Here is a 13551-nt window from a genome sequence, read left to right on the forward strand (position 1 = left end):
AATGCTATCCTCCTGCCCTCTGCGGTAGCCGTAATTAAATGTGCGGCTCACACGACAGGAGATTCCCTGGTCCAAATCGGTAACAGGTTGGCTGATGAAGCGGCTAAGTGTGCTTCACGCGATAGATTTAAAGTGGTGGGTAGTATGATGAGGCAGGTGAAAAGCCTTTATATGGGCTCGTCTGAATCTGAGAAACCTATGCCAACCATAAATGATGTATTGCTCTTACAGGGGGACGCCTCTGCTAATGTTATAATGGAATTGGAGCAGCTGGGCTGTCGGAAGGCTGACTCTGGACTGTGGCTCACGCCGGCCGGACAGACCTGTATGACAGACCAGTTAGCGACCTGGGTCATTGATTGCCTACATCTAGCCACTCACTGTGGGGCCACCCTGCTAGTAGACGCTCTCTTACAGGCATGGTGGCATCCTCGACTTAAGGTTTTGGCAGCACAAACTAGCACACGGTGCCTCACCTGTGCGACACACAACCCAGGTAAAGGAGCTGTCTGCCAGACAGGTCGTACTCCATTACCTACTGCTCCGTTTGAAACCTTACAGATGGATTTTATTGATTTGCCTAAGTGTCAATGTTATAAACATGCACTTGTTATTGTTGATGTGTTTTCTAGGTGGATTGAAGCCTTTCCCACCACTGATTGTACTGCTTCTACGGTGGTGTCTATTTTATTACGGCAGTTTGTTCCTCGATTTGGGGTTCCAAATACCATCAGTTCAGATAACGGCCCTCACTTTATTGACGCTATCAATAAAGAATTGTGCCGACAGCTGGGAGTAACTCAGCGGCTGCATTGTGCTTATCGCCCACAGGCTGCAGGAATGGTGGAACGCTTGAACCAGACCCTGAAGACCAAGCTTGCCAAGCTGGTGGACCAATCAGGCTCCACATGGGTTAAAATGTTGCCTGTTGCTTTGTTCCAGATCAGAGTCCTTCCAGCAGGGAAGACAAGGTTGTCTCCTGCAGAGATCATCTATGGCCGACCTCTGCGCACCCCCTGGACAGACATTATCCCGGCCACAATGACATTGCATCACATGACGGAGGAGATGGTCTCTTACGTCCTTGCCCTTACAAGGGCCCTGCGTGAGATTCATGGGGAGGTCAAGGCCGCTTATGTGGGCGACATAGATTTTCCCGTTAATGGACGGATCACCCCGGGCTCTTATGTGTTGATTAAGAATTGGGTTCGTAAAGACACCCTTTCTCCTCGATGGTTGGGCCCCTTCCAGGTTCTCCTCACCACCCCCACCGCAGTCAAGGTAGAAGGCCGATCGGCATGGGTGCCTTTGCACCATTGCAAAGTGGGTGGTGACCCCAAGCCCAGGGGGGAGGTCAAGGTCAGGGAGGGGGATCCAGTCCACGGGAAGCAGGGCACGAATTAATTTTGCCATGAAATTGCACGTTCTTTTCTTTTTCCCTCCCTTGTCTTCACAGATACGAAATAAATCGCTGAGATGAGGGTCTTTGTGGCATTAATATGTGTGGTGACCACTGCAGGGTTAATCGGTTTTGGCTGGAAATGGACAAAGCCTGAACATGGACGGAACGAACGAGGAAAGAGAGGGGAACGAGAAGACTCCAATTTATTCATCCAGGCACACAACGAGCTATTCGGGAAGGGGCAGGTGGTTTGTTATCCACAAATGACATCAGTTACCTCCCTGTTTACCCCATCCCCTGCATGGGGCAGAACCGAACGATTGGTGAAGTGCCAGGGAAAAGAAATGGTCCCTGTCAAGCCCGTCAGCATCGACTATGATATGCTTCTTGCTCCACCGGCCAACTGCTTACCGCTACCTAAGAACAATAATCACTCCTACGACAATTGCTATAATGGATCTAGGATGGCGTCAAGAGCACCAGCTAGGCCATGTAACTTCACCACCAATAATGACAACAGGCAATATGAAAATTGTTTTAGTAACCAAGGACACGGGTGTATAGTCATCTATCTATCTATCTATCTATTATATAAAACTCTCGCCCCAGATTCCGAAACGGAACTCCGTCCGGCCGTCCGTCCGGCAGCCTGGCCCACTCCCTTTGCTGGCGCGCACCCTTTGATTCTCCGCAACTCCGAAACCGGACGCAGGACCGCCCGCGTCTTTTCAACTTCGGCAGAGATTTCGCTTTTCTTTCTAAGTATGCGCTTCTCATTCCATTCCGTCGTGTTTAAGCGCACGTTTTAAATCAAAACCTTACCCACCCCCCCCCCCCCCCCCAAAAATCTCACAACTAAACTGGCTTCTCACCCACACAAGCCTCACCAGCACCAGCCCCTGCTGAACATTCCATCGTGTGATGTCACAATGCCCAATGCTCACAGATGACCAATCGGAATGGATCCATTTACATATGCCATCACCAGCCCCAGCCATTGGAGAACATTCCATCGTGTGATGTCACAATGCCCGATGCTCACAGATGCCCAATCGGAATGGACCCATTTACATATGCCTATGCAGGAGCCCCAGCCAATGGTGAACGTTCCATCGTGTGATGTCACAATGCCCAGTGCTCATAGACATCGTTGCCATAGTGACAGTACAGAGAGTCAGATGTGGGCCGAGGAGCCTTCAAGACAACATGAGATGTTCCCATATTGTGTGAAAATATTTACGTCATTCACCCCTGAACCTCGATAAGAACACCACCTGCACATCTTAATTAAATTAGAGAAAAACGGAAAAGAGGTCGGGCATTTACACTTTTAAGGCTCTGTGTGTGTCGAAGCTTCGTGTGTGTGATGCCGCACCGCGAACCCCCCCACCACCCCCCCCACGCGTTGCCGAGACGGACCCGACTTCGACGACTTCAAGATACGCTATTTTAAGACGGCAGGGACCCGACTTCGACGACCAAATCTCCCCTGGGGGCTACAGGTAGGGAACGGTCTTTATGCACTTTTCCAACTCTGTGTGTGGGGGTGGTTAGTGTGTGTGAGGCCACCCCCCCCCCCCATTGGGGGCTATTGGGGGCCGCAGGACCGCCCACGTCTTTTCCACTTCGTCAGAGATTTCGCTTTTCTTTCTAAGTATGCGCTTCTCATTTCATTCCGTCGTGTTTAAGCGCACGTTTTTAATGGATAACATACCCCCCCCCCCCCCCCAATACTTCAAAACTAAACTGGCTTATCACCCACACAAGCCCCGATGCTCAAAGACATCGTTGCCATAGTTACCGTACAGAGAATAGCCTGTGAGCCGAGGAGCTTTCAAAACAACATGAGATGTTCACATATTGTGTAAAAATATTAACGTGTTTCAAACCCCTGAAACTCGATATGAACAACACATGCACAACTTAATTAAATTAGAGAAGAACGAACAATATGTCGAGATTTTAATATTCCAATCAATGCACGTTTGACATTGAGTTGTCTGCCAGTTGGCCAATCACGCGCTTTGTTTCAGGCCAGCACACAAAATGGCTGAGAGGGCTTCACAGATGCCTGTTTTACTGGAGATTCAAATGTGTTGTTCTGTGGAATAAATGTCATGGAAACTTGCAGCAGCTTCATTGTATTTAGTGCAAAAAACATAAAAAAATACAGAAGAAAGTGCTGCGAAGTGAATAAAAATGCAAGAGAACAAGGTCCATGCTGATGTGCTGGAACACAAATGAACCCATGAATCACCTACCTGAAAGGAAAGACTAAAGGCCGGAATTTATGAACATCTAACTGTATGGACTTTAATTAATCTAATTGCACCCTTTATAACGTTAATAGATTCATTCATTCATTCATTCATTCCTTATTCATTCACTCACTCACTCACTTACTCAGACATTCATTCATGAAATTGAGGGCCTGAACTATAACGCGGTGAACTATAAATAGTCCTCACCTTTCACCCCACCAGCCGGCAAATACAACAAATAATCCTCCGCCATTTCCGCAACCTCCAACGTGACCCCACCACTCGCCACATCTTTCCATCTCCCCCCATGTCTGCCTTCCGCAAAGACCGCTCCCTCCGCAACTCCCTTGTCAATTCTTCCTTTCCCTCCCGTACCACCCCCTCCCCGGGCACTTTCCGTTGCAACCGCAAGAAATGCAACACCTGTCCCTTCACCTCCCCCCTTGACTCCATTCAAGGACCCAAGCAGTCGTTCCAGGTGCGACAAAGGTTCACCTGTATTTCCTCCAACCTCATCTACTGCATCCGCTGCTCTAGATGTCAGCTGATTTACATCGGTGAGACTAAGCGGAGGTTGGGCGATCGTTTCGCCGAACACCTCCACTCAGTCCACAATAACCTACCTGAACTCCCGGTGGCTCAGCACTTCAACTCCCCCTCCCATTCCCAATCCGACCTCTCTGTCCTGGGTCTCCTCCATTGCCAGAGTGAGCAACACCGGAAATTGGAGTAACAGCACCTCATCTATCTTTAAAACTGTGTGCCTGTCGCCTGCCGTCCGTCCGGCTGCCTGCCTGCCTTTCGATTCGTTCCCATCGTGTGATGTCACAATGCCCAATGCTCGCAGATGTCCAATCGCAATGCCCAATGCTCGCAGATGTCCAATCGGAATGGATCCATTTACATGTACGGCTTCCGGCCGCATTTCTTCCTTTGATTCCCTGCAACTCCGAAACCAGACGCAGAATCGCCGACATCTTTTCCATTTCGGTAGAGATTTCACTTTTCTTTCTAAGTATCCGCTCCTCATTACATGTCGTCGTGTTTAAGTACACATTTTTAATCAAATCCTTCTCCCCCCCCCCCCCCCAAAATTTCAAAAATAAACTGGCTTCGCACCCTTAGAAACAGCACCAGCCCCAGCCCCTGATGAACGTTCCATTATGTGATGTCACAATGCCCGATGCTCACATATGTCCAATCGGAATGCATTCATTTACATATGCCTTTGCAGGAGCCCCAGCCCACGGTGAACGTTCCATCGTGTGATGTCACAATGCCCAATGCTCAAATACATTGTTGCCATAGAGGGAGTACAGAGAAGGTTCACCAGACTGATTCCTGGAATGTCAGGATTTTCAAATGAAGAAAAACTGGATAGACTCACCTTGTACTCGCTAGATTTTAGAAGATTGAGGGGGTATCTTATAGAAACGTATAACATTCTTAAGGGGTTGGACAGGCTAGATGCAGGAAGATTGTTCAGGATGTTGGGGAAGACCAGAACAAGGGGTCACACTTTAAGGATAAGGGGGAAATCCTTTAGGACAGAGATGAGAAAAACATTTTTCACACAGAGAGTGGTGAATCTCTGGAATTCTCTGCCACAGAAGGTAGTTGAGGTCAGTTCATTGGCTATATTTAAGAGGGAGTTAGATGTGGCCCTTGTGTATGGAGAGAAGGCAGGTACAGGATACTGAGTTGGATGATCAGCCATGATCATATTGAATGGTGGTGCAGGCTAGAAGGGCCGAATGGCCTACTCCTGCACTTAATTTCTATGTTTCCCTCTCCTCAACCCTCTCCCTCTCCCACCCATCACTCTCTCCCCCCCCCCCCTTCCCTCTCTACCCCACCCCCTTCCCTCTCTCCCCCCGCCCCCTTCCCCTACCCCTCTGTCCCTCTTCCACCAGTCCCTCTACCCCTCCCTCCCCACTCTTCCACTTCTCTCCCCTTACCCCACCCCTCTCCCTCCCTCACCCCTCTCTCTTCCCCTCCCTGTCCCACCCCTTCCCCTACCCCTCTGTCCCTCTTCCACCACTCCCCCGTCCCTCTTCCACCACTCCCGCTACCCCTCCCTCCCTCCCCACTCTTCCACTTCTCTCCCCTTCTCTCCTCCCCTCTCCCTCTCCTCACCCCTCTTCCATCCCTCTCTCCCCCACCCCTTCCCTCTCTCCCCCACCCCCTTCCCTCTCTCCCCCGCCCCCTTCCCCTCTGTCCCTCTTCCACCACTCCCCCTACCCCTCCCTCTTCCACCCCCACCCCTTCCCCTACCCCTCTGTCCCTCTTCCACCACTCCCCCTGTCCCTCTTCCACCACTCCTGCTACCCCTCTCCCCCTCCCTCCCTCCCCTCTCTTCCACTTCCCACTCCCCCCACCCCTCTCCCCCTCCAATTCCACTCTCCCCCTCCCTCCACACTCTTCCCCCTCTCCCTCCTCATTCCCTTACCGTGCACAGTCTCTGTCTTTAAGAAGGAACTACAGATGCTGGAAAATCGAAGGTAGACATTAAAAAAGCTGGATACACTCAGCGGGTGCGGCAGCATCTATGGAGCGAATTGAATGGTCAACGTTTTTGGCCGAAACCCGGAAGAAGGGTTTCGGCCAAAAATGTTGCCCTTTTCCTTCGGTCCATAGATGCTGCTGCACCCGCTGAGTTTATCCAGCTTTTTGTTGTTGTACCAGCCTCTCTCTCTCTCTCTGCCCTTTTCTCTTCTCTCGACTCATGCACGCCCGCTCCAACCGCTCCCCCCCCCCCTTCACCTCTCTCCCCCATCCTCTTCTCCCCCCCCCCCTCCCCCTCTCCCTCTCCACCCTCCTCCTCCCCTTCCTCACAAAATATTTTTTGTGGGGGCGGCTCCTCAGTGTGTGTGAATGTTTGTGGAGGCAGCCACACGCTCTCCATTCAAGAAGACGCTCATCTGTTTGTGGAGGCGCGTGCTTAGTATGTGACCAAAGATCTTATAGCGGAGCTATCCGCTACAAGACCTTTGTGTGTGACGCCACACGCTCCCGCCCCCCCCCCCCTTTTGGTGCAGGAGGCGCGCGCAGCATCTGAACGCTCAGCGATTATTCGAATTCTTCACTAACCGTCATTCTGAATTTGCTTGTGAAGAGAAAAGTCCTGAATTACATTTGTCTGATGCAAGAAGATTGTTCCCGAAGTTGGAGAAGTCCAGGACAAGCGGGTCACAGTTTAAGGATAAAGGGGAAATCCTTTAGGACTGAGATGAGGAAAACATTTTTCACACAGAGAGTGGTGAGTCTCTGGAACTCTCTGCCACAGAAGGTAGTTGAGGTCAGTTCATTGGCTATATTTAAGAGGGAGTTAGATGTGGCCCTTGTGGCTGAAGGGATCAGGGGGTACGGAGAGAAGGCAGGTACAGGATACTGAGTTGGATGATCAGCCATGATCATATTGAATGGTGGTGCAGGCTCAAAGGGCCGAATGGCCTACTCCTGCACTTAATTTCCATGCTTCTATGTTTCCCTCTACTCACCCCTCTCCCTCTCCCACCCATCCCTCTCTCCCCCACCCCCCCTTCCCTCTCTACCACCACCCCCTTACCCCTACCCCTCTGTCCCTCTTCCACCAACCCTACCCCTCCCTCCCCACTCTTCCACTTCTATCCCCTTACCCGACGCCTCTCCCTCCCCCACTCCTCTCTCTTCCGCTCCCTTCCCCTCTCTCCCCCACCCCTTCCCCTCTGTCCCTCTTCCAACCACTCCCCCGTCCCTCTTCTACCACTCCCGCTACCCCTCTACCCCTCCCTCCCTCCCCACTCTTCCACTTCTCTCCCACTCTCCTCCCCCTCTCCTCACCCCTCTCCCATCCCTCTCTCCCCCACCCCCTTCCCTCTCTACCCCATCCCATTCCCTCTCTCCCCCCCCCTCCCCTTCCCCTATCCCTCTTCCATCACTCCCCTACCCCTCTCCTCCTCCCTCCCCACTCTTCCACTTCTCTCCCCCTTCCCCTCCACTCTCCCTCCCCACTCTTTCCCCTCTCTCCCCACCCCTCTCCCCCTCCCTCCCTCCTCCCCATCTTCCCCATCCCCCTCCCCCACATCTCTCTCCCCATCTCTCACCCCCTACCCCGCTCTCCTTTCCCTCCAAATCTATCCCGTTTCCCTCCTCCTCCTCTCTCACCCCCCCCCCCCGCAAACGCCGTTGGGGAAACAGACCCAACGGGTCTGCACTTGGTCTAGTTATTATATAAAACTCTCGCCCCAGATTCCGAAACGGAACTCCGTCCGGCCGTCCGTCCGGCAGCCTGGCCCACTCCCTTTGCTGGCGCGCTCCCTTTGATTCTCCGCAACTCCAAAACCGGACGCAGGACCGCCCGCGTCTTTTCAACTTCGGCAGAGATTTCGCTTTTCTTTCTAAGTATGCGCTTCTCATTCCATTCCGTCGTGTTTAAGCGCACGTTTTAAATCAAAACCTTACCCACCCCCCCCCCCCCCCCCCCAAAAATCTCACAACTAAACTGGCTTCTCACCCACACAAGCCTCACCAGCACCAGCCCCTGCTGAACATTCCATCGTGTGATGTCACAATGCCCAATGCTCACAGATGACCAATCGGAATGGATCCATTTACATATGCCATCACCAGCCCCAGCCATTGGAGAACATTCCATCGTGTGATGTCACAATGCCCGATGCTCACAGATGCCCAATCGGAATGGACCCATTTACATATGCCTATGCAGGAGCCCCAGCCAATGGTGAACGTTCCATCGTGTGATGTCACAATGCCCAGTGCTCATAGACATCGTTGCCATAGTGACAGTACAGAGAGTCAGATGTGGGCCGAGGAGCCTTCAAGACAACATGAGATGTTCCCATATTGTGTGAAAATATTTACGTCATTCACCCCTGAACCTCGATAAGAACACCACCTGCACATCTTAATTAAATTAGAGAAAAACGGAAAAGAGGTCGGGCATTTACACTTTTAAGGCTCTGTGTGTGTCGAAGCTTCGTGTGTGTGATGCCGCACCGCGAACCCCCCCACCACCCCCCCCACGCGTTGCCGAGACGGACCCGACTTCGACGACTTCAAGATACGCTATTTTAAGACGGCAGGGACCCGACTTCGACGACCAAATCTCCCCTGGGGGCTACAGGTAGGGAACGGTCTTTATGCACTTTTCCAACTCTGTGTGTGGGGGTGGTTAGTGTGTGTGAGGCCCCCCCCCCCCCCCCCATTGGGGGCTATTGGGGGCCGCAGGACCGCCCACGTCTTTTCCACTTCGTCAGAGATTTCGCTTTTCTTTCTAAGTATGCGCTTCTCATTTCATTCCGTCGTGTTTAAGCGCACGTTTTTAATGGATAACATACCCCCCCCCCCCCCCCAATACTTCAAAACTAAACTGGCTTATCACCCACACAAGCCCCGATGCTCAAAGACATCGTTGCCATAGTTACCGTACAGAGAATAGCCTGTGAGCCGAGGAGCTTTCAAAACAACATGAGATGTTCACATATTGTGTAAAAATATTAACGTGTTTCAAACCCCTGAAACTCGATATGAACAACACATGCACAACTTAATTAAATTAGAGAAGAACGAACAATATGTCGAGATTTTAATATTCCAATCAATGCACGTTTGACATTGAGTTGTCTGCCAGTTGGCCAATCACGCGCTTTGTTTCAGGCCAGCACACAAAATGGCTGAGAGGGCTTCACAGATGCCTGTTTTACTGGAGATTCAAATGTGTTGTTCTGTGGAATAAATGTCATGGAAACTTGCAGCAGCTTCATTGTATTTAGTGCAAAAAACATAAAAAAAGACAGAAGAAAGTGCTGCGAAGTGGATAAAAATGCAAGAGAACAAGGTCCATGCTGATGTGCTGGAACACAAATGAACCCATGAATCACCTACCTGAAAGGAAAGACTAAAGGCCGGAATTTATGAACATCTAACTGTATGGACTTTAATTAATCTAATTGCACCCTTTATAACGTTAATAGATTCATTCATTCATTCATTCATTCCTTATTCATTCACTCACTCACTCACTTACTCAGACATTCATTCATGAAATTGAGGGCCTGAACTATAACGCGGTGAATTGAACATTGTCACTAATGCCAGCCTGTTGTACAGTTATTAGTCTATAACAGATAATCTCGGAGCTTCATGCGAAAACATGCAGGGACAAAATGCTCCGATCGCGTAACTTACGAACTCGCGGCAAATAGCAATCAATTTCACTCCCTTTTTCTCCCGTTATCATGGTCCGAAAACGAGCAAACTAACTAACTATTAGTTTTGATTAAAAAACTTAGTCAGCGTCTATTATTCTATAAAACTCTCGCCCCATCCGTCCGACATCCGTCCGGCTGCCTGCCTGCCTTTCGATTCGTTCCCGCCGTGCGATGTCACAATGCCCGATGCTCACAGATGTCAAATCGGAATGGATTCATTTACATATGCCTATGTCAGAACTTTCATATGAAGAAAGACTGGATAGACTCGCTTAATCAAATCCTAACCCCCCCCCCAATATTTCAAAACTAAACTGGCTTCACACCCACAGAAGCTTCACCAGCCCCAGCCCCTGCTGAACGTTCCAACGTGTGATGTCACAATGCCCAATCTTCACATACGCAAAAGTGTAATGCCTTCTCCCCCCCCCCCAGTTTTTCAAATACAAACTGGCTTCTCCCCCATACAAGCAGCCATTTCGGTAGACATTTCACTTTCCCTTCCAGCTATCCACTCCTCATTACATTTCGTTATGTTTATGTCCATTTTTTTCATTAAAACCATCTCCCCCCCCCCCCCCCCCCTCACTCATTTTGTCGCCTCCTGCTGGCCAGCGACCATAACGGCTGCTGGCGCCCGCAGCACAACCTCAAGCGACGCCATTTTAAAACGGCCTTTCGGGAACGGCTCTACTTCGAGGACCACGTCTCCCGTGGGGGCTGCGGGTAGGCAACGGCTGTGTTGGGGCATTACACTTTTAAGGCTCTGTGTGTGGGGATGCTTCGTGTGTGTGATGCCGCCCAGCCACACCCCCCCCCCCCCCCCCCGCGTTGCCGAGACGGACCCGACTTCGACGACTTCAAGATACGCTATTTTAAGACGGCCGGAACCCGACTTCGACGACCACGTCTCCCCTGGGGGCTACAGGTAGGGAACGGTCTTTATACACTTTTCCAACTCTGTGTGTGGGGGTGGTTAGTGTGTGTGATGCCGCCCCCCCCCCCCCAGGGGGGGCTACGGGTAGGGAACGGCGGCGTTGGGGGATCAGACCCAACGGGGTTGCCATTGGTCGTCGTGTTTAAGTACACGTTTTTAATCAAATCCTTCACCCCCCCCCCCCAATATTTCAAAAATAAACTGGCTTCTCACCCATAGAAGCAGCACCAGCCCCAGCCCCTGGTGAACGTTCCATCGTGTGATGTCACAATGCCCTATGCTCACAGATGTCCAATCGGAATGGATTCATTTACATATGCCTTTGCAGGAGCACAAGCACTTGGTGAACGTTCCATTGTGTGATGTCACAATGCCCAATGTTCAAATACATTGTTGCCATAGAGGGAGTACAGAGAAGGTTCACCAGACTGATTCCTGGGATGTCAGGACTTTCATATGACGAAAGACTGGATAGACTCGGCTTGTACATGCTAGAATTTAGAAGATTGAGGGGGGATCTTATAGAAACTTACAAAATTCTTAAGGGGTTGGACAGGCTAGATGCAGGAAGATTGTTCCAGATGTTGGGGAAGTCCAGAACAAGGGGTCACAGTTTAAGGATAAGGGGTAAATCTTTTAGGACCGAGATGAGAAAAACATTTTTCACACAGAGAGTGGTGAATCTCTGGAATTCACTGGCACAGAAGGTAGTTGAGGTCAGTTCATTGGCTGTATTTAAGAGGGAGTTAGATGTGGTCCTTGTGGCTAAAGGGATCAGGGGGTATGGAGAGAAGGCAGGTACAGGATACTGAGTTGGATGATCAGCCACGATCATATTGAATGGTGGTGCAGGCTCGAAGGGCCGAATGGCCTACTCCTGCACTTAATTTCAATGGTTCTATGTTTCCCTCTCCGCACCCCTCTCCCACCCATCCCTCTCTCCCCCACCCCCCTTCCCTCTCTACGCCACCCCCTTCCTCCTACCCCTCTGTCCCTCTTCCATCACTCCCCCTACCCCTCTCCACCTCCCTCCCCACTCTTCCACCTCTCCCCTTCCCCTCCACTCTCCCTCCCACTCTTCCCCTCTCTCCCCACCCCTCTCCCCTCCCTCCCTCCTCCCCTACCTCCCCATCCTCCCCCTCCCCCACATCTCTCTCCCCATCCCCCTCTCTCACCCCCTACCCCGCTCTCCTTTCCCTCCCAAATCTGTCCCATTTCCTCCACCTCCTCTCCCCTCTTCACATCCCACCCCCTCCCCCCACCTGTGTGTTTGGGGGTTGGTTAATATGAGTTTGATGCCGCAGCCCCCCCTCCCCCCCCCCCTGCAAAACGCCGTTGGGGAAACAGACCCAACGGGTCTGCACTTGGTCTAGTTATTATATAAAACTCTCGCCCCAGATTCCGAAACGGAACTCCGTCCGGCTGCCTGCCTGCCTTTCGATTCGTTCCCGCCGTGCGATGTCACAATGCCCGATGCTCGCAGACGTCCAATCGCGATGCCCGACGCTCGCAGACGTCCAATCGGAACGGACCCATTTACATGTACGGCTTCCGGCCTGGCTTCCGGCCACATTTCTTCCATTGATTCCCTGCAACTCCGAAACCGGACGCAGAATCGCCGACATCTTTTCCATTTCGGTAGAGATTTCACTTTTCTTTCTAAGTATCCGCTCCTCATTACATTCCGTCGTGTTTAAGTACACGTTTTTAATCAAATCCTCCCCCCCCCCCCCCCAAATATTTCAAAACTAAACTGGCTTCGCACCCATAGATTCAGCTTCAGCACCAGCCCCTGCTGAACGTTCCATCGTGTGATGTCACAATGCCCAATGCTCACAGATGTCCAATTGGAATGGATTCATTTACATATGCCTATGCAGGAGCCCAAGCCCATGGTGAACGTTCCATCGTGTGATGTCACAATGCCCAATGCTCAAATACATTGTTGCCATAGGGAGGGAGTACAGAGAAGGTTCACCAGACTGATTCCTGGAATGTCAGAACTTTCATATGAAGAAAGACTGGATAGACTCGCCTTGTACTCACTAGATTTTAGAAGATTGAGGGGGTATCTTATAGAAACGTTTAAAATTCTTAAGGGGTTGGACGGGCTAGATGCAGGAAGATTGTTCCGGATGTTGGGGAAGACCAGAACAAGGGGTCAAAGTTTAAGGATAAGGGGGAACGCTGAATCGCCGACATCTTTTCCATTTTGGTAGAGATTTCACTTTTCTTTCTAAGTATCCGTTCCTCATTACATTTCGACGTGTTTAAGTTCACGTTTTAATCAAATCCTAACCCCCCCCCCCCCCAATATTTCAAAACTAAACTGGCTTCACACCCACAGAACCTTCACCAGCCCCAGCCCATGCTGAACGTTCCATCGTGTGATGTCACAATGCCCAATCTTCCCATATGTCCAATCGGAATGGATCCATTTACATATGCCTATGCAGGAGCCCCAGCCAATGGTGAACGTTCCATCGTGTGATGTCACAATGCCCAATGCTCAAAGACATCGTTGCCATAGAGGGATTACAGAGAAGGTTCACCAGGCTGATTGCTGGGATGTCAGAACTTTCACCACTTAAAAGTGTTGGCCGCTCTCACCCAACGCAAAAGTGTAATGCCTCCCCCCCTCCCCCCCCAGTTTTCAAATAAAAACTGGCTTCTCACCCATACAAGCAGCCATTTCGGTAGACATTTCACTTTCCCTTCCAGCTATCCACTCCTCATTAC

At 50.9% G+C, this 13551-nt stretch overlaps 1 long non-coding RNA gene across 1 annotated transcript; it reads left to right on the forward strand.

Moving 5' to 3' along the window:
* The first annotated feature begins 808 nt into the window (after positions 1-808).
* Positions 809-1736, forward strand: LOC116986868. Its single transcript, XR_004415589.1, has 2 exons — positions 809-1071; positions 1457-1736. It is a non-coding gene; the product is annotated as an uncharacterized LOC116986868 (long non-coding RNA).
* Positions 1737-13551: the final 11815 nt, after the last annotated feature.

The sequence above is a fragment of the Amblyraja radiata genome, chromosome 24 (assembly GCF_010909765.2).
Source record: "Amblyraja radiata isolate CabotCenter1 chromosome 24, sAmbRad1.1.pri, whole genome shotgun sequence".
NCBI classification, from domain to species: domain Eukaryota; kingdom Metazoa; phylum Chordata; class Chondrichthyes; order Rajiformes; family Rajidae; genus Amblyraja; species Amblyraja radiata.